The sequence below is a fragment of the Lissotriton vulgaris genome, chromosome 7 (assembly GCF_964263255.1).
Source record: "Lissotriton vulgaris chromosome 7, aLisVul1.2, whole genome shotgun sequence".
Lineage (NCBI taxonomy): Eukaryota > Metazoa > Chordata > Amphibia > Caudata > Salamandridae > Lissotriton > Lissotriton vulgaris.
The window spans coordinates 1,110,861,447-1,110,888,035 of record NC_141695.1 but is presented as its reverse complement, the minus strand read 5'-3'; positions in this window follow the sequence as shown (position 1 = coordinate 1,110,888,035).

Genomic DNA, 26,589 nt, shown 5'->3' with positions numbered 1-26,589 from the left:
GCAAAACTTCCCCCCACTATTCAATGAGTCCTTCCTGCTTGTATGCTTCTTCTTCAAAAGATTCTCTCTTTTAAGGGTATTAGCCCTATTGAATGCTTTGGTCAGGATTTCCTGACTGTAACCCTGTATCTTAAAACGTTGCATGCTGACTGTGGCTGCAATCTGGAACTCACTGTCATCTGAACAATTACGTTTAATCCTAAGAAGTTCCCCATAGGGGATACTTCTCACCAAATTGGTGGGATGACTACTCGAGGCTTCTAGAACAGAATTACCTGCTGTCACCTTTCGGTACAGTCTAGTCTTCAATTGGCCTGACTCCACATAGATATTCACATCCAAGTAATTGACAGATGTGATGCTGACATCACCTGAGAATTCTAGATTAACTACTTTCCTATTTAGGACCTTGATGTAATCTCTAGCTGTTTCTGGGGGCCCGTTCCACACGATAAACAAATCGTCTATGAAACGGTGCCACCCAACAATTCTCTCAGTCCACTTTTTGTTTGCCACTCCCCAGGCCACCTGCTCCTCCCACCAGCCAACGAACAAGTCTGTCTGTACAGCTGTATCTGAAAGAGAAAAATGTTATGTGACAAACAGAACTTCACAAACTCCAAAACTACTGTGTTCTGTATACTTCAACGGACGTTTGTCTAAAAAGTACTTCATGGCTAGAAGGCCATCTTCGTGCTTTATCAAGGTATACAGGCTGTTGATGTTTAGCACCAGCATAGTGTAACCTTCCACCCAATGCAGTGATGCCAATTTATCCAACAAATCCGTTGTATCACGAATGTACGATTTCAAAGTCTTCACATAAGGTAAGAGAAAGAAATCAACATAGACATACAAATGCTCTGTAAGGCTCCCCTGCGATGCCACAATGGGTCTCCCTGGTGGTTTTTCTTTATTTTTATGCACCTTCGGCAGGTGGTAGAAGGTGGGAATGGTTGGGTTCAAACGTCTCAAAAATAGGAACTCGTCGATGTCCAGCAACCCTTTGTTATGTATGTATGTATTGTATGTATTGGCATTTATATAGCGCACTACTTACCCGTAGGGTCCCAAGGCGCTTCGACCGCTGCGAAACCCTTCCTGGCTTCCCTGAGAGATAGTCCCTTAATGGGTATCTCCAGGGTGAGACCAGGCATCCCCGGCGGTCTGGTGGGGCCGTTAGTGAAGATGAGGCAAGCTAATGCCCAGAGTTGCCGAGTGTGATCGCTGATCAGAGTGGGCACCGAGGCGAGAGAATTATCGAGTCCGCTGACCCTGGTCCAGAAACCTGCCGCGCCGGGAATCGAACCCTGGTCCCGGGCCGTCCTCTGCTCTCGGTCTGCCGCCTCTAACCAGTGAGCCACACTACTTCACTTATGCCATTTGGTTATGACAGAATGATATTCCCCAATGCTTTGTTGGTATTCTTTGGCCGTGATAGGCAAGTAGGTGTCCATATTGTTCAGTTGGCGGAGCGCCTCTCCATCGTAATTCTTCTTAGTCTGGAGGACGATGTTCCCGCCCTTGTCTGCAGGCTTATACACAACCCCTTCTTCTTTGCTCAGATTTATCAGAGCAAGCTGTTGCTTCCTGGAAAAATTCCCATTAGTGCATCTTATGAATTTTTATTTGTGTCAAACTGTGTCAGATCCTTGACAACCGAGTCCGCAAAATTATCAATGGCATCCACTGTCATCAGGGGATGAAATTACGAGGTTTGAAGGGAGTAAAGCCACCAACTTGTTCAATGCTGTTACTGCTAACTGCTGTGACCTACTAATAGAGGTTGGAGCCGCCCCTTGGTCCTCAGCTCTTAGTTCTTCCAATACCATTATGGCATTGAGATCATTCCCAGCCAGGAGATCCGTCTCAAGGTCAGCAGTTCCTTTCTTTGTCTGTTTACCCGTCTGTGGTCTCATCTTGAAATATTTGTGAAGCTTCAGCTTGCGTGTAAAGTTAAATAAGTCTATCCGTGTTTGAGTAAATTCCATGTCTCGCTTAGGGCAAAAAGTCAATTCCAGCTTCAGTACCGACTCCTCAGTACTGGTTAGTCATTTGTCCGTTAGGTTGATAATGGTAAGATTATCTTCCATTATTGGCGTTTCTTGTTGTAACCCGCATTGAGGAGCAGCGGCGAGATGCCGGCTGGCATGCTTACTTTACTGACTTCTACACTCGGGCAAGGCGAGGGGGCAGAGACACGGGAATTGTGTTTTTTATTTTTATTTTTTTTTATTTTACAACAATTATCGTACACAGCCATTGCCTACAACCCGGAGGCCGGCAGCAGTTAGTTCCCCACCCAGGATCTTCCACATTCTCCAGTTACACGGCCTTGTAGCCGACAGCCCAGGGGCCCGGCGGCGAGTTATTTACATAAATTCCAGTAGGTGATAACATATATTGCAAGGCTGAGAGTATCAAAACATTCTCATTGGGTGGGGTAATGGACCCCATCGCTGCCTCCAGGGCGCTACCCTATACCATGTCTATGCAGCTGTAAAACACCCTGTATTATTTGGATTGAATTAAATTAACAAACCCCCAACTACCCCCAACCACCTCTCCTATGCACACAACTGGTCCTATCCCTAGGCTCGTGAGACTGTATATGCCTACCATGCTGTTTAACTCTTCCTCCTCCCATATTCCTAGCAGCTGAACTAGTAGTCATTCCGAGTGTGTAAGACTGTAATGTCATATGACCCCACTCGCCTGTTCGGGGGAATCCCCGGGGGGGTTGTCATGTGTCTATATACTGACACCTCGTGCCTCCCCTATCGCCTTCCTATCTGCGCCCTGTCGCCAGCACCCCTCCTACGTGTCTATTTATTATGTTCCTCTGCTTATTCTTCCTCAGTGGGTTCACAAATGTCTGTCAGTGCGTCCTCCTCGCTTGTCACTCCAGCAGCATCCCTCTCTGTATCCCTAGTTCGAAGGTGCGTTTGGTACAAACCCCAGAAGTTCTTCGGGTGACTCGTGAGGGGCAGCAATTCGCTGTAATGTTCCGACTGTGTACAACAGTACAGCATATCATGCGCCCATCGATTTGCTGTCGGTAGTGGGCCTCTCATCCAGCAAAGTGCTACCACCCGCCTTGCTATTTGTAGTCCCATATCTGCCAGTCGTCTCACCGCCTTTGGCAGCCCTCGCGAGTGACCTAGTAGTGCCAGTGCCGGATCCGGAGTCAGTTCAAGCTCCAGTATTTCGCTCAGTTTCGAGAATATGTTGACCCAAAATCTCTGTACGCCCGGGCACAGCCACGCAAGGTGCATGAAGTCCACTGTTGACTCGTGGCAGCGATCGCACTCAGATGACTGTCTTAGGCCATATTGTAGAAGCCTCTCTGGGGTGTAATACACTCTCTGTAAGTACTTAAAATGTATCAGCCTGTGTCTGCCATTCAATGACAGTGTCTTAGTATTTGTGCAACAATAACGCCACATACCATCATCTATCGTTACCTGCAGATCCCTCTGCCAGGCTATTCTAGCTGCCGAGAGTTGTTGCTGTCTATGCGACATAGCCATCTTGTACAAAATCGTGATCAATTTCCGGGGGGAGCTCGTTTTGATCACGTGCGTGAGCTCCCTGATCTCTGGCGGCTCCACCATGTCCGGACCAAGAAGCTCCAGAAGCGCGCTGTGCGCCCTATGGAATTGGAATCGGGTTAACAGCGCGCCGCGTCGGGGTCAGATACCACTTTGTTCCATGTTTTCACTTTGCCCTCCGCAAACAAGTCACCTGCTCGAGCGATGTCCACCTTATGTAATGCCTGCGTGACTCCACGTTCTGCGAGCGGCGGCAGCCATAGCATCCATTCAATGGGCATGTTAGGGGAGTATAATAAAACACAATCTTGCGCACGTAAGAGGTGGTGCCATGCATGGTTCGTTGCAGAGAGAGAGTCTAAAGTGCCCGTCCTGCGGTCCACCGGTCTGAATACTGTGGCTGGAAGCGGGATAGGATCTGCAAAGAGGCGTTCCATGCGTATATGTGGAATCATCGAATCACTGTGTATCCACGTAAGCAGGTGGGCAGCTTGAGCAACCCTGTAGCACAAGTGCAGGTCAGGCGCACCCAGTCCGCCCAGCTCGTATGGAAGCGAAAGGGTGGTCCATTTCGCTTTGGGCTGTTTGCCTCCCCATGCTAATCTGATTAAAAGTTGTGTTAGAGTTTTGAAGAAAGCTTTGGATAGGACCATCGGAATGGCACTAAACAGGAATAAGAACCTAGGCAGCACCACCATTTTCATGATGGCTATACGTCCCATAATGGATAAAGGTAGTTTGCACCATTTTCCACCTCATCCTCAAGCCTACTGCAAGCCACTCCATAGTTTTCTCTCATGAGAATTTCCGGATCTGTATGTAGCTGTATCCCCAGGTACCGTACTGACTCTTGTGTCCATTGTAACGGATATTCCATGTCAAACTGGCATGTCACTGGGGTCAGAGGAAAGGCAACCGACTTCGCCCAGTTGATTTTCAGACCTGAGAGTGCCCCGAAGCGTACTACCTCTCTGAGTACTGATGTTAGATTAACCTCTGGGTCACGTACGTAGAGCAGAGTGTCATCCCCATACATTGATATTATGATCTTATACGTAGGGAAGCTAATACCCTCGGTACTGTGATACTCACGTAATGCACACGCCAGCGGTTCAGCCACAAGCGCATAAAGCAGAGGCGAGAGCGGGCAGCCCTGTCTAGTTCCTCTACAGATCGGGAAGGGGTCAGACACAAGGTTGCCCGGTCGAAGTCGAGCTGTTGGCTGGTGATATAAGGCACCTATCATTTGGAGAAATGGTTCACCTAAGCCTAGTCTCCGCAAGACTCGTACCATGAATAGCCACTGAATGGAGTCGAAGGCCTTCTCCATGTCAAGAATACCGCTATTGCTTTCGTGTCTTGCCTTATATGTTGTATAGTGCCCAGCACCGTTCGGATATTATAAGTTAGATTTCTGCTTGGGATAAACCCCGCCTGCTCCGGGGCTACCAGCTGTGGCGCAAGCAACGCAAGGTGGGTTGCCAACACCTTCGCATACAGCTTCGCATCACCATTAAGGAGAGATAGAGGCCTGTACGAACCGCAATCATTGCGGGGCTTGCCAGGTTTAAGTATGGTGACTATCAGCGCCTCCCTCATGGATTGGGGCATACTTCCCTCCACACAAACGTCATCAAATAGAGTGGACAAGTGCGGGATCAATTTATCCTGGAACGCTTTATAAAACCCCACCGTGAGCCCGTCTGTTCCGGGGGCACTACCTGAGCGCATACTCGACAGCACGTCAATGATTTCATCTTTGCTGATGGGTTGCATTAAGAATTCGCGGTGTGCGTTCATGAGCACAGGTAAGTTTATATGCTCCAGGTAGTCTGCTATATCGTCTGTGCTGCTTCCAGAACCAGAGGAGTACCGATCCGAATAGTAATTCCTGAACTCCCGCGCAATCTCATCCTCGTCGGTGACCATTCCGCCCGTAGCAGTTTTTGGCTCAGGGATATGCACCTGCTCTCTGGATCCTTTCAATATCCTAGCTAGTAGCGAACTTGGTCGTTCCCCTCCCCATAAGTCCGTGCTGTCGCATATTTCCCCATGTGCTGTACTTCCTTGTCTGCCTCTTCGTTATACTCTGCCACTAGTCTTTTGATGTTTTCTTCTATTGCAGTGGTAGGACTCACCTGTTGGCTCCTTTCTAGTTCAGCTAGCTGCTTTTCTAAGTGCTGCAATCTATGGTGAATAGCTTTGAGGACGCTTGAGTGTTTAGACATAGCCACACCTCTAATAAAGACTTTAAATGGCTCCCAAACTGTTTGGAAACTATCAACCGAGCCCAAATTGGTCTCGAAGAAGACATCAATCTCCTCTGCGAGTTCCCCCCGGAAGTGTTCGTCCAGCAGCGAGTATGGAGGAAAGCACCATGTAAATGTCAGGATCTTCCTAACTGGCGTCTCCAGCACTAGCAGTAACGGCGAGTGGTCTGAAAGAGTATGCGGAAGTACTGTGCAAGCCTTGATATGCCCCAAAATCGAGGAAGACGCAAAGCCAGTAGTCAATTCTGGTTTGTATATTGTGGTATGCGGAATAATGTGTGTACCCTCCCTGCTTGCTCTGCGTGTCTGTGTCTCCAGACATCCTCTAGGCCTAAAGTTAGAAGCTAAGTCTGCAATGCTAGTGCTGCCGCCGAAGGTTTGCGTGGTGGGCCCGCTGATCTGTCTAACGTCGGATTAAGTACCAGGTTAAGGTCACCTCCCCAGATCACCAGCGTTGTGGGGTAAGTGCGGGAAATTTGAGCTATGTTGCTATAAAAGGACGGTGAGTCATAATTTGGGCTGTAAACATTAATGACAATTAGATCGTGTCCCCTCCTGGTGCATCTGGATAGCACAAAGCGACCGTCGGGGTCTGCTCGGAGCAGTGATAGCGTTAGCTTTGATCTAGGGTTAACCCACGTTAGGACCCCCCTGGAGTGTGTCGTAAACCCAGCAGCTGTGCTGTTACTCAATAGGTTCCTGCCAAGGAACATTCTGCTTGTGAGTGACAGATGTGTTTCCTGCAAGAGCGCCAAATCTACCTTTTGACGCTGTAAGTAGCTAAAGACCTTCCTAAGCTTACGGTGGTCATTTAATCCCCGAACATTCCATGTGAGGGCCCTGAGCACCTCTGTCTCTGATTTAATTAGTCCTTGACTCGCACTAGTCATCTCTGCAAGTTTCCTGTCGATCTTAAGGCAGATCCTGTCTCGAGCCCCTTGTGAACAGTGTGTGCATACAATGTCCCAAAACCATCCCTCCTACTTCTATGCAGGTAAACATAAACACAATTGAACATCTCCTCCCCCAACCCACAGCAGACCCTCCCCAACCTGGCCTTGCACCACCCCATCCCTCCCCTCCCCTCCCACCCCTTTCCCGAACTCTAAACTTGGACAATATGTACTTCAGTGTGCGTTGAGCGCGGGGGCAAAGATCACCTGGCAGTACAGAAACCATAGGCATAGACCTGTCTTTTTGGCCAGCCTCTACCCCGCTACTGCCATGCCCCACAGTATACTACATTAGAGCAACAGTACCTTTTGATACCATCTTTTCTGTACAAAGAGCATAGACCCCAGCCCCCCCCTCGAAACGCCTCCCACAACATCAAACAATCGCTGAGTAGCTGGCTATGGTAAATCAAGCTTCCTGGTGTGATGTCCTCCACGCCCGGGCCTCTCTAACCTCCCCCTGGCCCCCACTCCATGCCCCAAGCAGCAATAGAAAAACTGACACTCTCAGTCTTTACTGGCAGTAGTCCCAATCAAGTCTCTCAGAGAGGCAGTAACATACGGCAACGACCAGTCGTTACTGGCTATTCTTACCATACTAATCGGATTTCATGGTCAGTCCTGATTCTCCAGATGGCTACTACCTTCACCCTCTTCCTGTATCCCAGTGTTGCCGCCAGTCCGTTCTCTTGACCAGCGTTTCAGCGCCTGATGTAGGGCCTGCGGGTCAGTGAATATGTGCGAGTGGCCCTGTCGGTTCACCCGCAGTTTAGCCAGATACAGCATCGCGTAGTCCAGCCCTAGTTCTCGGAGTCGTTGCTTGTGGGGGATAAAGTGTTTACACGCCTCTTGCACCTTGGCCGTAAAATCGGGGTATAGAGATATCGCTGACCCTTCGTATTGGAGTGATGTTTTAGCCCTGGCCAGCTTGAGGGCAGTATCTCTATCGCGATAGTTCAATAGTTTGCCAATGATGGGGCGAGGCGGAGCCCCAGGGCGCGGTTTCGGGCCTAACGAGCGATGCGCCCATTCAACTACAAACCTCGTTGAGAACACCCCTTTCCCCAGGAGCGTGGTGAGGAGCTTCTCCACAAAGATCTCCATATTGCCTGTTTGTGTGGTTTCCAGTAGGCCCGTGATACGTAGGTTGCAGCGACGTGAACGGGCTTCTAAATCTTCTGTCTTGTCCTGCAGCTTTTGCATTATCTTCTCCAGTTTCTTGTGACCTGAGTCTAACTCCGTGTGGGCTTCTTCCACTTCCGTCATTCTCCTCTCCGCCATGTTGTGCCTCTCAGCATGTTTATCCAGGCGTTCCGCCATGCGGTCCATCCTGTACGTGAGTGCATCTATATTGGAGCCCAGCGGGGACATGCTAGTCTGCAGACCCTTTTCCATGGACGCCAGCATAGTCTTGATGTCTAGCCCTGCTGCTTGATCGTCTTCTGATCTTGTGGATACCCTTTCCTCCGCAGGGGCCCCCTGGGACTGCGATCTCCGCTGCGCAAAGGGCAGTTTGCTATGAGTTTTGTCGCCGTTCATCATCTTGGGTGCTCGTCTTCAGCCCAAAACTATAATAGACATCTACGATTTAGCACTCAAGGAAGACGCCAAACGTCGAACACTGTGCCTTCCTCCTAATCAGTTCCGTAGTGCCAGACGAAGGCCGCTGTTCGTCCAGCCTCCAGGCACAGGGAGCCGTTATGCGTCTCTGCGGGCAATGTGCGGTGTCTGGGTGTCTATGTTGCATCGCAAGGCGCACTCCGCGACAATTAGACCCTACTTCCCCTCCAGTCGCTCTTCGTGACCTATGCACTGTGTTCCCTTTTGCTGGAAGGGCACCCTAGGACCGTGTCGACCTCGCTGTTACCACTGCGTCGGGGAGACGTTAATCTGTGCAAAGTCAAGTAGCACTAGGCCGTTGGCATTCAATCCTGCTAGTGTTGAGGATTGTAAAATGCCCCTTTCTCACATGTAGGCCGCGGTAAACAGTCAAAATATCGAGTTCTTAATTTCGACCTACACTTATATCGAGTTGCTAATATCGATGGGACAGAATATCGATGTCCAGAATATCGATGGCCAGAATATCGACCCTAAGGTAAGTAATATCGAAATTACTAATATCGATAGCATATATATCGATGTAAGTAATTTCGATTTACTAATATGTGTTAGAAATATTAGTTAAGTATTTAAATTAATTGTTATAATATGTGTTTAATATGTTTTTATAATTTAAAAATATATAAAAGTAAATAATATGTTTTACTACCACAGCGGGTTGTGGGTTTATAGGGGAATAGGGTGGGAAGTAATTTATTTGTAATTAAATAATTATTTTTCAATGATTAATTTATTTTGCAATTAAATATTAATTGGCAATGATTTATTTTAATTGATTAATTGATTAATTAATTGATAATTTATGTATATTTTTAACTAAATTATATGTTTTACTACCACAGCGGGTTGTGGGTTTATAGGGGAATAGGGTGGGAAGTAATTTATTTGTACTTAAATAATTATTTTTCAATGATTAATTTATTTTGCAATTAAATATTAATTGGCAATGATTTATTTTAATTGATTAATTGATTAATTAATTGATAATTTATGTATATTTTTAACTAAATTATATGTTTTACTACTGGAGCGGGTTGTGGGTTTATAGGGGAATAGGGTGGGAAGTAATTTATTTGTAATATTAATTAATTTTGGGTAAAGGGGTATTTTTAGGGTTCAGGGTCAGTTTTCAGTTTTTGGGTAAAGGGGTATTTTTAGGGTTCAGGGTCAGTTTTCAGTTTTTGTGTAAAGGGGTATTTTTAGGGTTCAGGGTCAGTTTTCAGTTCTTGGGTAAAGGGGTATTTTTAGGGTTCAAGGTCAGTTTTCAGTTTTTGGGTAAAGGGGTATTTTTAGGGTTCAGGGTCAGTTTTCAGTTTTTGGGTAAAGGGGTATTTTTAGGGTGCAGGGTCAGTTTTCAGTTTTTGGGTAAAGGGGTATTTTTAGGGTTCAGGGTCAGTTTTCAGTTTTTGGGTAAAGGGGTATTTTTAGGGTTCAGGGTCAGTTTTCAGTTCTTTGGTAAAGGGGTATTTTTAGGGTTCAGGGTCAGTTTTCAGTTTTTGGGTAAAGGGGTATTTTTAAGGTTCAGGGTCAGTTTTCAGTTTTTGGGTAAAGGGGTATTTTTAGGGTTCAGGGTCAGTTTTCAGTTTTTGGGTAAAGGGGTATTTTTTGGGTTCAGGGTCAGTTTTCAGTTCTTTGGTAAAGGGGTATTTTTAGGGTTCAGGGTCAGTTTTCAGTTCTTTGGTAAAGGGGTATTTTTAGGGTTCAGGGTCAGCTTTCAGTTTATGGGTAAAGGGGTATTTTTAGGGTTCAGGGTCAGTTTTAGGTTTTTGGGTAAAGGGGTATTTTTAGTGTTCAGGGTCAGTTTTCCCTACTGTTGCACCCACTGGAGTGGGAATAGTAATTATTGTTAAGTAATTATATATTATATATGATTTATCATTTTATTTTTTTATTAAATATGTATTATTATTTTTTTTAACAATTATTACATATATTTAAATATGTTTAAGTAATTAATAAGTATTATTTACAGTTTTTTAATGTTATTTTAAATTTTAAAAAAATCGATATATTTAACAACGATATTTTTAACATCGATATTAATTTTTCGATATTTTGGTACTTACCATGTTGTACATAGGGCGTCGATATTTTTGCTATCGATATAATTACGCCGATATTTGTGTAGGTCGAAATTCTGTCTGTCGAAATTCTGTCATAGATCCGTAGGCCGCGTCTCCTCGGGCGTTCTCCTTTGGGAATGCTATACTCCCCCAGCACCCTTCCGCTGCCTGTGGTACTGGGCCTGGGCCGCCGTGCCCGTGACGAAAGACAAGGGCCCCCGGGTCCGAGCGCCATGCTGTTGAATAGGGAAAGTGGCGAGGGTGAGCAACAGCCTCCGCAGTAATGATCTTGCGGCCCTGGGCCGCTGCGCCGACAACTGCTGTGTGCTTCGTGACTCTTGGGGGGGGTACAGCCCCCGCACTCCGCCTCCGGTCCCGCACCGGTCACCAGCTTCTCCTGCGTGTCTCCCGCAGTGTAAGGGCCGGACTTAGATAGGGGACCAGGGGGGGGGAGGGCCAGGGAGGTTGAGCAGCCCACACCGGTGTAAGATCCCCCTCCTCACCTGGCAGTCCGGGCGCGAAGTCCGCCGCAGCGGCACCAGGCCTCTCCACGGAGCACCAAGACATCTCCGCCCATCGCAGCCGCACGTCGCTGCACGTCCCTCTGCTTGCCGTTTCACTGTGGTTCGCGGCTTTCCGGCCCTCCGGCGCAAGGTCCGCCTCTCTGATTCCCTCGGTTCTGCGTCAGCTGAGGCTCCGGGATAAGGCCAGCGCCAGTCGCCCCAGTGTACATCTGTCCCGGGGGGGCAAAGGGCACGCAATCTGGTGGCTCTAATGCAGGATAATGGCAGGATAGTTGGTTGTGCACAGCGGAGGTGTGGGCTCAGGCGGCCATCAAGGTTGCTGGCAAGCTCCGCCCCCCCAGAGACACGGGAATTGTTGGCATCCAGCTACAAGTAACTTTAAAACAAGTATGTTTTGTGAATCTGAGCGCCGGAAGGCGGCCTCGAACATGTTTAAGAATAAGGAAGAAAGAGGAATCACACATCAGGAGCAAGGAGGGCTGACTAAAACCAGTGTGACCACCAAGTGCACCGCGCTCGAACGGCTGTACGAGCGAGAAATTAGAAAATGGTGGGAGGGACCTCACTTCAAAATTACATTGAGGTAAATAGGGTCTCGAGAGGTCTTAGGATCTACACTGTGCCGGCTTATGAAACGCCAGATCCATTGTTATTGGACGAATAGGCAGAACATACCGCAGCATCATGCCAAGGAGGTCTGCGTATCCTGGTGAAATTTGCGTGGAGCCACTGTGATAAGGCGCTACATGACATTGAATTGTTGGAGGGAGAATTAAAGAAGGAGGAAGATCAAGCGAAAATCGTCGAGTTTAAAGACCAAATGAAGAAGCGTATAAAGGCCTATGAAGAAAAGATAAAATTACGGAAACAAAGCAAATTCGATCGTGATGAGGATGATTATGCCCAAGGAAGGGTTTTAACGTTTGCTAAGAAATATGATAATCCACAAAAGGCGTTGCTAAGCAGAGGCAAATCCATGGCGCAAGTTTCAACAGAAATGACGGTAATGCCAGTTACCTCAGAATCAGAAGTAACGGAAAATGAGTCCTCTGAAGACGTGAATAGAGAAGCCTTGAGATCCGGCCGTGTCCGTACCCCTTTTCACGAGGAATTCAAACTGACCTGCCAATCATGGCAAAGAGGGGGCGGGGGCAAGCCCCTGGAGAAGTCAGGAAGAGGAAGACATGGAGGGGCCAGGGGGGCCGCAAGGGACAACATCTCCCCTCCTGCCACAAGAAGCAAGAGGGTTTACAACAAGAAACGCCAATAATGGAAGATAATCTTACCATTATCAACCTGACGGACAAACGACTAACCAGTACTGAGGAATCGGTACTGAAGCTGGGATTGATTTTTGGCCCTCAGCGAGACATGGAATTTACTCAAACGCGGATAGACTTATTTAAATTTACACACAAGCTGAAGCTTCACAAATATTTCAAGATGAGACCACAGACTGGTAAACAGACAAAGAAAGGAACTGCTGACCTTGAGACGGATCTCCTGGCTGGGAATGATCTCAATGCCATAATGGTATTGGAAGAACTAAGAACTGAGGACCAAAGGGCGGCTCCAACCTCTTTTAGTAGGTCACAGCAGTTATCAGTAATGGGCATTGAACAAGTTGGTGGCTTTACTCCCTTCAAACCTGTCTCGCAATTTCATCCCCACTTCTCAGTGGATGCCATTGATATTTTTGCGGAATCGGTTGTCAAGGATCTGACCCAGTTTAGAGGCAAAAAAAAGTTCATAAGATGCACTAATGGGAACTTTTCCAGGAAGCAACAGCTTGCTCTGATAAATCTGAGCAAAGATGAAGGGGTTGTGTATAAGCCTGCAGACAAGGGCGGGAACATCGTCCTCCAGACTAAGAAGAATTACGATGGAGAGGCGCTCCGCCAACTGAACAATATGGACACCTACTTGCCTATCACAGCCAAAGAATACCAACAAAGCATTGGGGAATATCATTCCGTCATAACCAAATGGCATAACAAAGGGTTTCTGGACATCGACGAGTTCCTATTTTTGAGACGTTTAAACCCAACCATTCCCACCTTCTACCACCTGCCGAAGGTGCATAAAAATAAAGAAGCACCACCAGGGAGACCCATTGTGGCGTCGCAGGGGAGCCTTACAGAGTATTTGTCCTTCTATGTCGATTTCTTTCTCTTACCTTATGTGAAGACTTTGAAATCATACATTCGTGATACAACGGATTTGTTGGATAAAATGGCATCACTGCATTGGGTGGAAGGTTACACTATGCTGGTGCTTGACATCACCAGCCTGTACACCTAGATAAAGCATGAAGATGGCCTTCTAGCCATGAAGTACTTTTTGGACAAACGTCCGTTGAAGTACGCAGAACACAGTGTTATGGTTTTGGAGTTTGCAAAGTTCTGTTTGTCACATAACATTTTTCTCTTTCAGACACAGCTGTACAGACAGATGTCTGGTACAGCAGTGGGCACCTGCTTCACCCCCAGTTCCGCAAACTTTTTCGTTGGCTGGTGGGAGGAGCAGGTGGCCTGGGGAGTGGCAAACAAAGAGTGGACTGAGAGAGTTGTTGGGTGGCACCATTTCATAGACGATTTGTTTACCGTGTGGAACGGGCCCCCAGAAACAGCTAGAGATTACATCAAGGTCCTAAATAAGAACGTAGTTAATCTAGAATTCTCAGGCGATGTCAGCACCACATCTGTCAATTACTTGGATGTGAATATCTATGTGGAGTCAGGCCAATTGAAAACTAGACTGTACCGAAAGGTGACAGCAGGTAATTTTGTTCTTGAAGTCTCGAGTAGTCATCTCACCAATTTGGTAAGAAGTATCCCCTACGGGGAACTTCTTAGGATTAAATGTAATTGTTCAGATGACAGTGAGTTCCAGATTGCAGCCAGGGTCAGCATGCAACGTTTTAAGATACGGAGTTACATTCAGGAAATCCTGACCAAAGCATTCAATAGGGCTAATACCCTTAAAAGATAGAATCTATTGAAGGATACACACAGGAAGTACTCAATGAATAGTGGGGGGAAGTTTTGCCTCATTACTAAATTCTCTATGAGTGCTACATACTTGAAAAAGATTTTGAGAAAAAGTTGGCACATACTACAGACAAACGAGGTGCTGGGCACTGATCTCCCTCCTAATCCTTTAATAACTTTTAGGAAGGCATGGTCTATAAAAACTGACCTAGTACACAGTTATTTGACAGACACTCCTAAATCTGCTTTTGGTCCCTTACAAGGGTTCTTCCCATGTGGGAAATGTAAGGCCTGTAAGACCAGTAAAAGAGTCCTTACCTACGAAATTCCTAATGTAGGAGTACGTAGGAGCATTAGGAGGTTCCTTACCTGCACCACTCCCTATGGTGTTTCTGCCTCACATGTCCATGTGGCCTACGTTATGTAGGGAGTACCATCCACCCTATGAAAATTAGGATATTAGAACACATGCAGGCCATCGCCAAGGGAGATGACGCTTACCCGGTTGCATGCCATTTTGACAAAATAAATCAGGGCAACAGGGATTTACTAAGCTACTTCAGGTTAGATCATTTACCCAGCAATCCTAGAGTCGGGGATAGATTGTTGCGGCTTCGTAGACGGGAGTCAAGATATATCATTGATTTGCAGACAAAGACTCCATTGGGACTCAACAGTAGTGAGGAATTAGCCATCCATCTGGGAGAATGATTCCCCAATGTTTGTATCGCTGAATAGTAGAGGAACTAACTTCATAATGTACATTCAAAATGACATATTTATTTCATTGCTCATATCAGTTATAGGTACACTGTTTTAATTAAAGGGCAATAGAATTATTTTTTCAAATGGTGTATGATGTTAAGGTCATAATGATTGACACCTTCTCTATGGGAATTTTATCTAATGATACCTTTGCTATTTCAAGCAAATAAAACTTATAGATATAGATTATGGTCCTATTTCTGATGAAACCTAATATCATAGGTCCATACTTACTAAATCGCTGAGTTTTGACAGCTCTGAACGATAGGGAGCCGGCAAGCTTAGAGAAGATTAACTATAAACGATAAAAAATAAATATACTACGTTTAAGTATCCTATATTACAGCATATCTCATCTAAATACAACGTATACCAACTGCATTAAGGTCAAGAACTTACAATGAGCAGTAACTAGATCTTCACTGTTTCTAATTGCAGGATGAATCAGTTTCTATGATACTTTGTGTCAAACTTTGCTGTTGTTAGATGAGGATAACAATACTTTCAGCGAACAACCTTTGTGCTTAAGGAAGCAGATTCGCAATAGCTAAATATAAAAAGAAGTCACAAAAGGGGAACTTCATAATTATCCAGGTTTAAAAATGATTTGAAAGCGTAAGCTCAACTACACGGATAGAGAAGTTACCTTAAATTGCAATTACTGGAGCATTGTTGAAGGCCAAGGCTGTCTTTCAATGCTTACCGTTTAAAATCTCTGACATATAAGGCTGCAACAAATAATCATAAACTATTCAATCCTTATTCAATCCTCTTTAGAGATTGCAACAATAATGGTAAATTGCTGTAAACATATAACAATGTCTTTCCAGTTACCTAATCCTCCGTAGTGACTGATGTAGTTGCATAAGTAGGGATAGATAGAGTTAAAAAGCACGAATCTAAAAGGCAAGATCGAACAAACCATTAGATGCTATACATCTTAATGTTCGGTCAAAAAATGTGCATTACGCACATAAAGATTACCTGATCTATTGTGATAAATAGAATCGCCTCCTAGTATATGACTGAGTAAAAAGCGCGCTGCAAACACGAAAAATACAAAGATAAGAATATACTTAATATCGCTACAAAGTCTCATCGAGTACTAAAAAAGAGGGTTAGTAATTTCCACATTAACCTACCTGCGCTATAATCAATAGGTGAAAAATCCTCCTGATATGAGGTTAATTTTCAATTATATACCGCTGCAAAATAGAAAGATAGTCTTAGAGATAGAGTAAACAATGTTGCAACGTGCTAAACGTATGAGACAACGTAAAGCAAAACGAGGCCTATGTATCAGCGCTTACCTATTGTAGTATACTGCTCGAACAGACCAGGGGCGAGTAACGGGTAGCTTCATAGGTAAAAAATATTGGCAACCAAGTCCTAAAGTACGGGCTTTTAACTGGGAGTTAATTGGGGTAGCCCTGCCCAGTGATTCACGTGGTGATACTGATAGCGCAAAACTGCTAAACGCGTCGGGCTAGAAAGTGGACCAGACGCTAACCAAAACGGATGTTGTCGTACTGTTTCTTGATATATCCAAAACAAACAAGGGACTCGATAAGCCCATCTAGCTCACTCGATAACGGACATTCAATTCCGATAGATAATGCAATTATCCTTTTCTATATCAATTCAAAATATATGTATACATAGTAACCACAATACAGGGGTTGTAGCGAATGGAATATAATCTATGTTTTTATCTTTTTTTCTTCTTTTATACACTGACTACTAGTCCATATACAGTAAGACATCATATCAACAAATAGTCAGCTGAGATTCATTATTTATAATGCGTAATTGAAGTCACATAACTAATATAAGCTCAGGGTTGTTAGACCTTATAAAAATGCCGAAATAAGGTTTAAAAAATTAATTAGCAGGACCAGAGAAGATTAAATAGTTATTATTCGTCATGGATTAGCATATTGCATTTTCCCATGGTATTTCACTATTTAATCAGTTTTTGAATGTATCAAAAACAAAAATCCAATAGACCTCTCGTTTTTTCCTAATTAGCATACCTCCTTTGGAGTCTTGTGTATGTATTTTTTCCAATATACGCCATTTAAATTCCTCTGGCCCATGGTTCTGCTCAATAAAATGTTTCACCATAGGAGCAAGCAATGTTTGTATCACTGAATAGTAGAGGAACCTGTTAGAGAGGGTTTGAAAGTGATAATATCTATAGCATTTGGATTGATTTTGAAGAATATTAATTTTCTAATGAACTGAGATCCTTCACTGTCCAGATGCTCACTATCTTGCTCCTCTACCTCTCTGTATATACCCTACATCTTTAATCTTTATATCTTTAAATCTTTCTAGAAATTCTGAATAAGCTTCTGCGTGTAATATAATGAATTATCAAATTGATTTTCCTCTCTTGTTCTCTTTCTTCTACTTTTCTTACTTCCTCCACTCTATCCTTTTTCTTACCTGTTGTAAATATGTATATATATTTGAATGTGTATGAGGCCTAGAATAGACATAGGATTATGAGTAATGACTCGGATGATTTGTTTAACACCATTTGTTGAAAGCCCATACAGGGCTGGATTGAGCACTGAATATTTATTTAGAGTGTGAATTGTATATGTATGCTGCCCATCGGAGGGCTCTATAGATCTGAATTGCATTATGAATTATGTGAGCGCTGATATAGAAGGCTGCATGATTATCTTGTTTGCCTTATTTTCGACATTCAAAGATGGCGCTTATATATTTTGCTTGGGCGGTGGCGATCTGCTGTTGTCCCTTGTTGATTTTGTTGAACAAATGAGTGTTGAAATAGGTGTCTATACGGCGCTTCGGTAAACATAGAAGAAGGTTTATACCGAAACGCGTTTGTTGCTGTGTTTGTTTGTTGTCAATAAAGGACTCAAACGGCCCCCGCGAGTGCTTTTTTCCTAATGGATGGAAATCCAGAGTAAAGGAGGGTGAAGCAGTAATTGATTTGCGGGAGCACCCCCACATTTAAAGCACCCGCCTGAGAGTACATCGCTCTGGTGTTGTTGGAGCTATGATATATATATATATATATATATATATATATATATATATATATATATATATATATATATATATATATATATATATATATATATATATATCCAAAGAAATCCGATCTCCTGAAGAAAACGAATTTCCAGGAAAAGAAGCGGATACGGACCACAAAATCGGTGCAGGTGAATTGTATTCGGTGCAGTCAGTTGACACAGTGAATCACTAAGGCATTGGTTTAAAGATACTACCAATCATTTACAAATCACGTGATACGGCCTACAAGTTGAACAGATATAGAAGAGTTACTACATATGTTGCAACTACAAAATATCGTAGTATATCTTATGTTTTAATTTAGCGTTTTGTGCAACATTTGCAATAAATAAACACAAGCTAAAACATAGTTCACTCGGAGTAAAATACAATCACAATATAATTTGATATCTGTGTAAAAAAACAATGACTCTAATATATATGTGCAAAATAGTGCAAAATAGTGCAAGGTTAAAATTGTTTGAATCATGAAGGATAGCAGCAATAGATTGTAATTTATGTATTCCTTCATCCATTCTTGACTGTTTAGGTGTATTTACACAGTTATTTTGGATCAAAGAGTGGGACCAAACAGATAACATCGGGGCCCGATGTTATCCTGACTTAAAGGGACCAGGTTTTTTATTTCATATGTAAAGTGCCAGTGCTTTGAGCAAATTAGAACTTTTGATTGATACCGTAATTAAATAAAGAAGGGGAATCATAGTGCTTATTCATGATATATATTTCGTTTTCGATGGATGGCAGGAAAGGGTCCCCTATCTGTCAAATATATGTCTGAAGAGATTACTGTATGCACAGTCCACTGTATATAATGGTTACACAAGAAATAATAAATAAGCCATAAAATTAAAACCTTAAAATGGTTAGATAATAGCTAAAAATTATTTGTATGTAAAAATTATTATTGTTGTTATCTTATCATATAAAAGTGGTGCATAAAAAAATCCCTTCACATGAAAATCCATAAATATAAATATAATTTAAAACCCCAATTTATAAAACCAGTCCTACAATTTTGTTGTTGTTATTTTGTACCAAACTATCAGGGATCCCTGTAGGATAGCAGAAAACACCTGCGCCAGGCGGTGACCAGAGCAAACGAGCAGCCGCGTACGCGGCTCCAATAAGAGCACGGGTACCACCTGTAAGATGTGGATCAACCGTTAGGGAGGCCGACTTTAAGGCTGGTGATCCAGGTTCGAATATGGCAGGAGGTCGGTCAGGCTAACTGAGTTTTCCCCTGTCTAATGCAGCTGGTGGTCATGTGGTATCTTTGGCGAGAGATTGTGAGCCCACGCTGGCCCGCTCAGAAATGTCTTGAGGACAGGCGCGCTCAAGGCTCGGTGTCCCGGGAGGCCTCCTGGCCCAGAGCGTTCCAGCAGCTACAACTAAGCGAGGGACTTGGGGACGTCAGCCTTGCATATGCGAGGTGCCCCTCCCTGCTCTTGGCGATAGATGGCCGCGGAGCGGTGTGCCTCCGCCTTCCTGGGCTCCGGGCAGGCTTGCACTGACATTGCTCGGAGCTGCGAGCCATGGGGGGGCTCCAGCGGTCGGCTCCACAGCTTTCGATGCTGCACGGTTGCCACTAGGACAGAGGCTGGAGGGGCGAGCGATGTTCGAGGCCCCCTGGCTGCGACACTATGTTCGGGACCCAGTGTGGGGGAGACATTTGTCTGCTATCGGTAGTTCTTCAGTGTCCTTGGTGCCCCCCTTTGGGGCTTGCTACTAGTGCGGGCCTTTACCCTGGTGCCCTGAGTAGCAGCAGTCACCGGCGGGGCCCCGGGGTCGTGGGTTGCGGCTAGGCTGCCATTCCCTATTTCCTCCACGACCCCCCCCCCACTCTGCTGGGCAGTTTACCGCAGCTGGTAAGCCGTGTGCGGGCCTGTTAGCCCAGTTGGTTAGAGCGTCCTGTTAATAGCGTCAAGGTCACGGGTTCGATTCCCGGATTGACGGGAATTACTCTTCATTAAATCAAAAGCCAGAAAGTTCATTCTGGTAATTAAGTGGGCGTTGATGTTTGAACCAGGAGGGGTGTATGGACCCCTCCCCTTCCTGTGATAGCTTCATTCCCCCTTTCCACATGTGCTCACCTAACGTCAGCCTTTCCGGTGACACAACAAGCCCAAGCCTAGAGGTAGCCCCTGCGTTGCAACTATAGGTTTGTTTCCGTACTGGCCAGGTTCAATGCGGCTCAGGTCTCCCTCAGTGCTTTGTTTCACATCTCCTTGCGACACACACTGCAATAGGATGCCGATAACTGTGAAAATCTGCTCTTACCGAAGGCCACTTGTGCTATTTATAGATGTTTAAATTAGCCGAGAACATTATCTAATATATGCTACTTACGAACTTTTTCTCAGCGAGCACTGAGTTGCTGCTAACTCCCTTCACCATAACTAACCTGTATCACCATTAGCAAAGGGGCCCGATTCCTTACATTCTTTCGTATAGATACTGTATGCGTGTCACACTTTCATGCCCACGATGTGGCTAGAGTCAGATTTCCCGATGGTTTATAATTATCCATGGAGCGTGCCCGGCCATGCCGTTAAGAAAGTATCATCTTAAGCATTGTTGGGAATATGGCCTGTAAGATATGTTCATCTGCTCGTGGGAGGTTCTCCGTTGCTCTCCTGGGCAGTGGTCGGCATCTCCAGCCCTGCAGACTAGGGTCCAAGTCTCTGGTTGTACTGAGGAGTTCATCTACCCGTGCCTCAGTGTGGTCCACGAGAGGGGAGCAGGGTTGCACATTCTTTGCGAGCATTGCGCAGAATACTCTGGGCATTCCCGAGGACCCGGGTTGTCCATACCCCCTCTATGACAGAAGCAAGTCTACTGTCATTCGGGTAGGGAGTGTTTCTCTGTAGACAGTTGCGGGATGCGGGGATGGCTGGGTGAGCCTGGCGTGGCCTCGTGGGTCCCGCCCCCCTTAGCCAGTGACCTGGGGGTAGACCACGTGGAGGCCCTGCCCTTGCATCGCTAGGTGGCCTAAGTGTAGTGTGCCCTAGATGTTTGCAGCGCGGGTCGGCATTGCTCATGGTGTGGCCGGCCCCCGCCCGGGCGCGTTTGTGGTGGCCCCCCCCGGGGGCTAGGCCTCGCTGTTAGTGCCTTGTAGGCTCATAAGTGCCCACCCTCTTTACGCAGGGCCTTACAGCCTCCTCCCCGCGGCACTAGTGGCCTGCTATGCCCTCGAATCTCCCTGCATACCGGAGCGGTAGCTCAAAGTCAAGGGCTTCGGCCTTTGGGGTCACGGGCCTCTCCGAGGCATAAGTTCGAGGGGCTGCCATCCTGTGAAAGGGGGGTTGGCGTGCATGCCAAGTGCTGCAGTCTTCCAGCCAGGCACCGGCGGCTGTCTTCGCGATATTAGTAAGCGTTTCGCAGCTGCGGTCCGGGGTTTGTGTGCGCTGCTGAAATATGCTGCTACCGGCTCTCTGGCTATTTACAATGAGACTCAGCTAATTCTCTTTCACCAGCAGGGGGGGCATCTTTGGGATCCAAGGGTCTGCACGCACTTTTCCCGGGAAGTCTCGAACCGGGTGAAGCGTCATCCGATTCGTTCAACGGATTGCCTGCACACAGGTATACTTGACATTCCTGGCACACGATTAGAATGGTACCCTGCGTTGGCACCAAGTTTAGGGAGGGGTCTGCCGACTTCGGCGCGGGAGACCAGGGTTCGCGCCCCGGGGCCTTTCTACGTTCCACCTTCGGGTTTGTGAGCGCTTTAAACTTCGCATTATATATACTTTCGGGGCTATTGACCATTCTCCCCAGTGCCTAGCAGGCGGTACATTGTCTATACGGGACGACTATTCCTTTCAGGTAGCACCACATTGGTCCATGTTTGCTTATGAAGTTCATTGGGGCAGGGGTGAGGCCCATTCATACGTTTCACCGGCCTCTCAAGACCCAGCATTACCCATGTTGGGTCTTGAAACATGCTTGATAGTTACTGCCTACGGGATAACATAATGTTCCATTGCTCTGGGCCGGATGTACCAGGGAGCCGCTCAGCTATGGCGGGTGTCGAGCTGATCGCACTACAGTATTTTGGGGCATCCTCCGTCTGACATGCACTAAGGGGAGTATATATACAAGCGGTTAATTACCCCAAGCATATGTTCCAGCAGGCGACGCTTTACATCCTCCTGATAGGGCTAGTAGAAGGCAGTACAGCATCACGTGCAGCGAGTAGTTTGGCAAATAGGCTATTGGAATTGCTCTTATCAGCCATTATGAAACTCGTTAATTGCTGTGTGGAAATTTACCTGGGCACCTTAAATTATACAATTTACAGATTTGCTGTCAGGGCTTACTCCTGTGGCGCTCATTGGGGAGGGGCCCTCACAATTTTCCCCGCTTAGTTTGCGGGGGTGCACACTGATCATTCGGGTAACCTACACCCCTGTTGCTCGTTTTCACCCATATGGGTGGTAGCTTTTCACGGTGGGCTCCTAGCAGGAATTGGACACACGGCTTCACGAACACGGTTACGTGTGGTTGGGCTCCCCTGGCTTGCGCCGGAACAGCCTTGTGAATAAACTTGAGTTAACCATAGATTCTCTTGGAGCCCCTCCCAATGTGAGAAGTTGGCCTGACGTATGATGTCTCCAATTCTGGGGGCACCTTGTATTTGTCAAAGCAATCCCTAATGGTGGTGGTTGTAAGTCAACCTTGGACAAGCTATCCTAGAGGTAGCATGGACTAAGCAGCCTGCGGGCTAAACTCAAGAGGGCATGCGAAGCCAGCTGTTTTACCATTGCAATCCTGTAATATCAATTGAAAGAACACCACACAAGTTATTATTATAAATATAGGTTTTATCACTGAATAATCCCCTGTACTCTTGAGTATAGAAGCATAAGCGTTTAAACAAAAGCACAGTTTACAGATGATTATTCGGAGGACTGCGTCACGGCAGAAGTTGAAACTTAACCTGGGTGTAGTCTGCTGACGCTTTGTGTAAAGGTGTGTGTTTGGGTCTCAGTGGCATGCTCTGGAGCTCCTATTGTATAGATTATAGGAAGCGCTATCAGCAGTGGAGGCCCCTCCTCATCACTTGGTCATTCACCGGGGGGTATGACCTCACGAACCTGGGATGGTCTACACTAATACTGTAGAGGAATATGGACCCGGGGGTAATCTGCGGATTAGTGACAGAGGGGAATTGGTTTCATCAGGCATGTAATGATTCAGGTCAGGATCAAAGGTCACTCTGTGGTTGATGGGGTTCTCCTTTCAGCAGTCGGTTTGGACTTGTTCCTCCTGGACCTACGAGTAGCTCTGCGGAGCAAGGGTTGCAGGTAATCTAGGTAGCGAAGTGGTGGGGGCCTGGACGGCGACGGTGGCCGCCGGCCGGGCTGTGGCGGAGTTACAGAGCAATCCGGAAGCAGAGAGGTGCAGCACTGTACTTCAGTGGGCACATAGGGGTGCCAGAGCCTAACCTGGAACCTCATGGGAGGACTGGGAACCCGTGTTGGCGCCCCAGTAGTCCTTCAGGCGGTTGTGTGCCTGTGCAATCGGGGGTTTGTCTAGATACGCCCCGCAAGGGGCGTGAGTAGAGTTATTACCATAATGGCGCAGCAGATGGGTGGTTCGCCACTGTGCTGCTTGGCTCATCAGGCAGGCAGGTGGCGAGAATGCGGCCTGCCCTTGGATCGCCCGTAAGATAACCCACCGTGATTACATAACGTTGTATGTAATAAACCTGCAGCAACTTTTCCCAATCTAACACTGGTGTCTTGTGTGTTATTTGCGGGATGTTGGGTATGTTGTGGGTCGGGGGGTTCTGTTGACCTGATGTTACTATGCGGCTGCCCGAGGCCACCCGGTGGCCATCAGGAGGGCGGGCCCGTAGTCTCAGAGGGCCGCCCCGACTTTGGTCATCCACTCCTCCCCGGGCAGGGGGTGCCCGGCCGGAGGGTGGGCGGGCCAGTGACGCATGTCTGTTGCGGCAGGCAAGGCAAGGGGTATATAACCTCCCCTCGCCATTTTAGTAGCCTCTTTGCCGCTCCAGACGTCGCGTGTCGGCTTAAGTGACACTCTTTTCCCTCCCTACCTCTTACCCTGAGTGTCAGCTGGGGGGGAAACATGTGGGAACTTGTAATGTGTTCCTTTTTGCGTTGCAGGCGGAGTTACAGGGCGATCCGGAAGCAGAGAGGTGCAGCACTGTACTTCAGCAGGCACATAGGGGTGCCAGAGCCTAACCTGGAACCTCATGGGAGGTCCGGGAACCCATGTCAGCGCCCCAGTAGTCCTTCGGGCGGTTGTGTGCCTGTGCAACCGGGGGTTTTCCTAGATACGCCCCGCAAGGGGCGTGAGTAGAGTTATTACCATAATGGTGCAGCAGATGGGTGGTTCGCCACTGTGCTGCTTGGCTCATCAGGCGGGCAGGTGGCGAGAATGCGGCCTGCCCTTGGATCGCCCGTAAGATAACCCACAGTGATTACATAACGTTGTATGTAATAAACCTGCAGCATCTTTTCCCAATCTAACACTGGTGTCTTGTGTGTTATTTGCTTGATGTTGGGTATGTTGTGGGGCGGAGGGTTCTGTTGACCTGATGTGACTAAGGTCAGGGAGTGACCAGGTGAGTTTGGGGTTAAAGGGCTCAATCAAGAAAGAGGGTTGTGGTCACAAGCATGGCCTAAAAAGCAACTGAGACAAGCAGTTCCCAGGTCTTTTTCACCATAGCAAATCGATCCCACTCACCCGCACCAGAGAATGCTGGCGTCTCAGCCGTAGTGTGATGAGGGGACGGGGAGTCCCGAGCTTTAATAATAAACATCTTCACATAAGGATGTAAAAGGGCAATTGCCTGAACAAGGTCCTTGGGAGCCTTATGGCAGGGACTCTTGAGGACAGACAAAAGTGTAAGAAATGGTCAGCGTAGGGTGGACACAGCACTTGCAGCCCAGGCATGGCCACAGGGCCACTAACAGCAAACATTCACATTCAGTAGGAAATTGAAGCCTTGTAGGCGCGACCTGCTCTACCAAGTAAGTGACGGAAGTAGAGCTGCCACAGCAGTTGGAAAGTGAAGTGATTTATGATAAAATAAGACATCATGACCGTAAGGATGATGCATTGCAGGATTAGGCAAGTCATGGTTATTAATATGCAATAAAGTATAAGATGTACACTGTATACCCTGTTATGAAAATGCCTTACGCTGTAGTCCAAATTAAGCCAGAAATGAGCATGTTGATGACCAATGCCACCGTGACAAGTGTGTACCATCTTATGAAGTGACTAAACTCCAGCTGTTCAAACACCACAAAAGGTCTGGGTGTACATATTTGATGGGAAAGAAGGAACGGCAGGAGGGCCTACAAAATGTCACCCACATTGTGGGCAACCTTTGCACTCCCAGTGGATGTGACACCAAAGCTAAAGCAGACTTTTTTGTGATCTGTGAAACATTGGCAACATTCTTCTCCCGTCCCCCTGGCATGCTATGGAATGACTGCAGTGGTGCTCTAGAGAACATCTCCACAGAGCGCCCCCTCAAGCATACCATTGTCCCGGTCAAGGTGACTCAGCAAACATCACTTTCCACCGTTGTGCCTTTTTTTGTTATGTCAGAATAGGAACCCCGCACCTTAGAGTATATTTTTCATTTCTGCTGTCACCCATCAGAGGGAAAGCCCAAGTCACCTTTCGCGCTATAAATAAATCTGACTGTCTCGAAGGGTTCTCCCGAAATTAATACGTGAATTTACAGATTGCTCAGCAAATATTTCCAGTAACGCGCATAATGGAACTCGTCACCTCTCTTATCAAGATCCAGCAGTACACTTCCTTGCACAGCTACAACATAAAATGTTGGCGGGCTTCTCTGGCTGACAACAACTCACCCTCCTCGTAAAGCGTGTGGAAGTGTGCAAGAATGAAGACCGCCCTGTGCCTGATCCTGATAGCCCTGCCCATGTCAGCGTTGGCAGCCCCTGACAAGTCGGCGTGCAACTTCAGCAAAGAACTGCATGAGCACGTGAAGCAGCTCAGCCTTCGTGCATTCCAGGTAATCTGAGCACCAGGGCCCCAGAGCACTCGTTCACCATTTACCTCACAATAGTCGTGTTAAAGTTTCATTTTTTGCCCTCCTGTTTGTCTCTGAATGCACACGTTTTTTTCGGTTTTTTTGCCTCCTGTGTTTCAGAATTTGCTCAATTTGAAATCTGCAATCATCTGAAGTTATATGAGGTTCAAATCAAAAAGTAAACAGTTAATAATGCGAATTATCTTGTATTGCTTGCCCCACAGGTTGAGACGCCAAGTGAAAACAATGACAATGTAAGTACAACATATTAAAAATGGTATATGTCAGTCATTAAGCAAATTCTCTATGAATCTCCAGTAAAAACTGAAAGGAGGTGCATGTGCAAATACAGATGTCTGTTGTGGCCTTTTAACTCCTATCTTTGCGCACTCAACAAGTAACAGGGCTTGAAGAATGTGCATTATAAAGATGTTAAACAGAAATCAATGTGGGTCACTGTTCCACATTTCAAATGTATGCATAGTGTGCCTAGGAGTAAAATGGTTTGTGGTAGGTTCTTATAGAATGTGTGTCATTTTGCAAGGAGTGGTAATATGAAAGTAAACTGTGTGATGACTTAGGCCTTAGCAACAAGCGCAAAAACTGGCGCGGCTGGTATTTACTTCAGTTTATGCCCTACCACTGAAAGGGCAGTGCAAATTTTGCATTCTCAGGGTTTGTACCTACATTTGGGGAAAACTCAATGTAGGTTAAGGAAAACTTTGAAAAAAATGCATGGA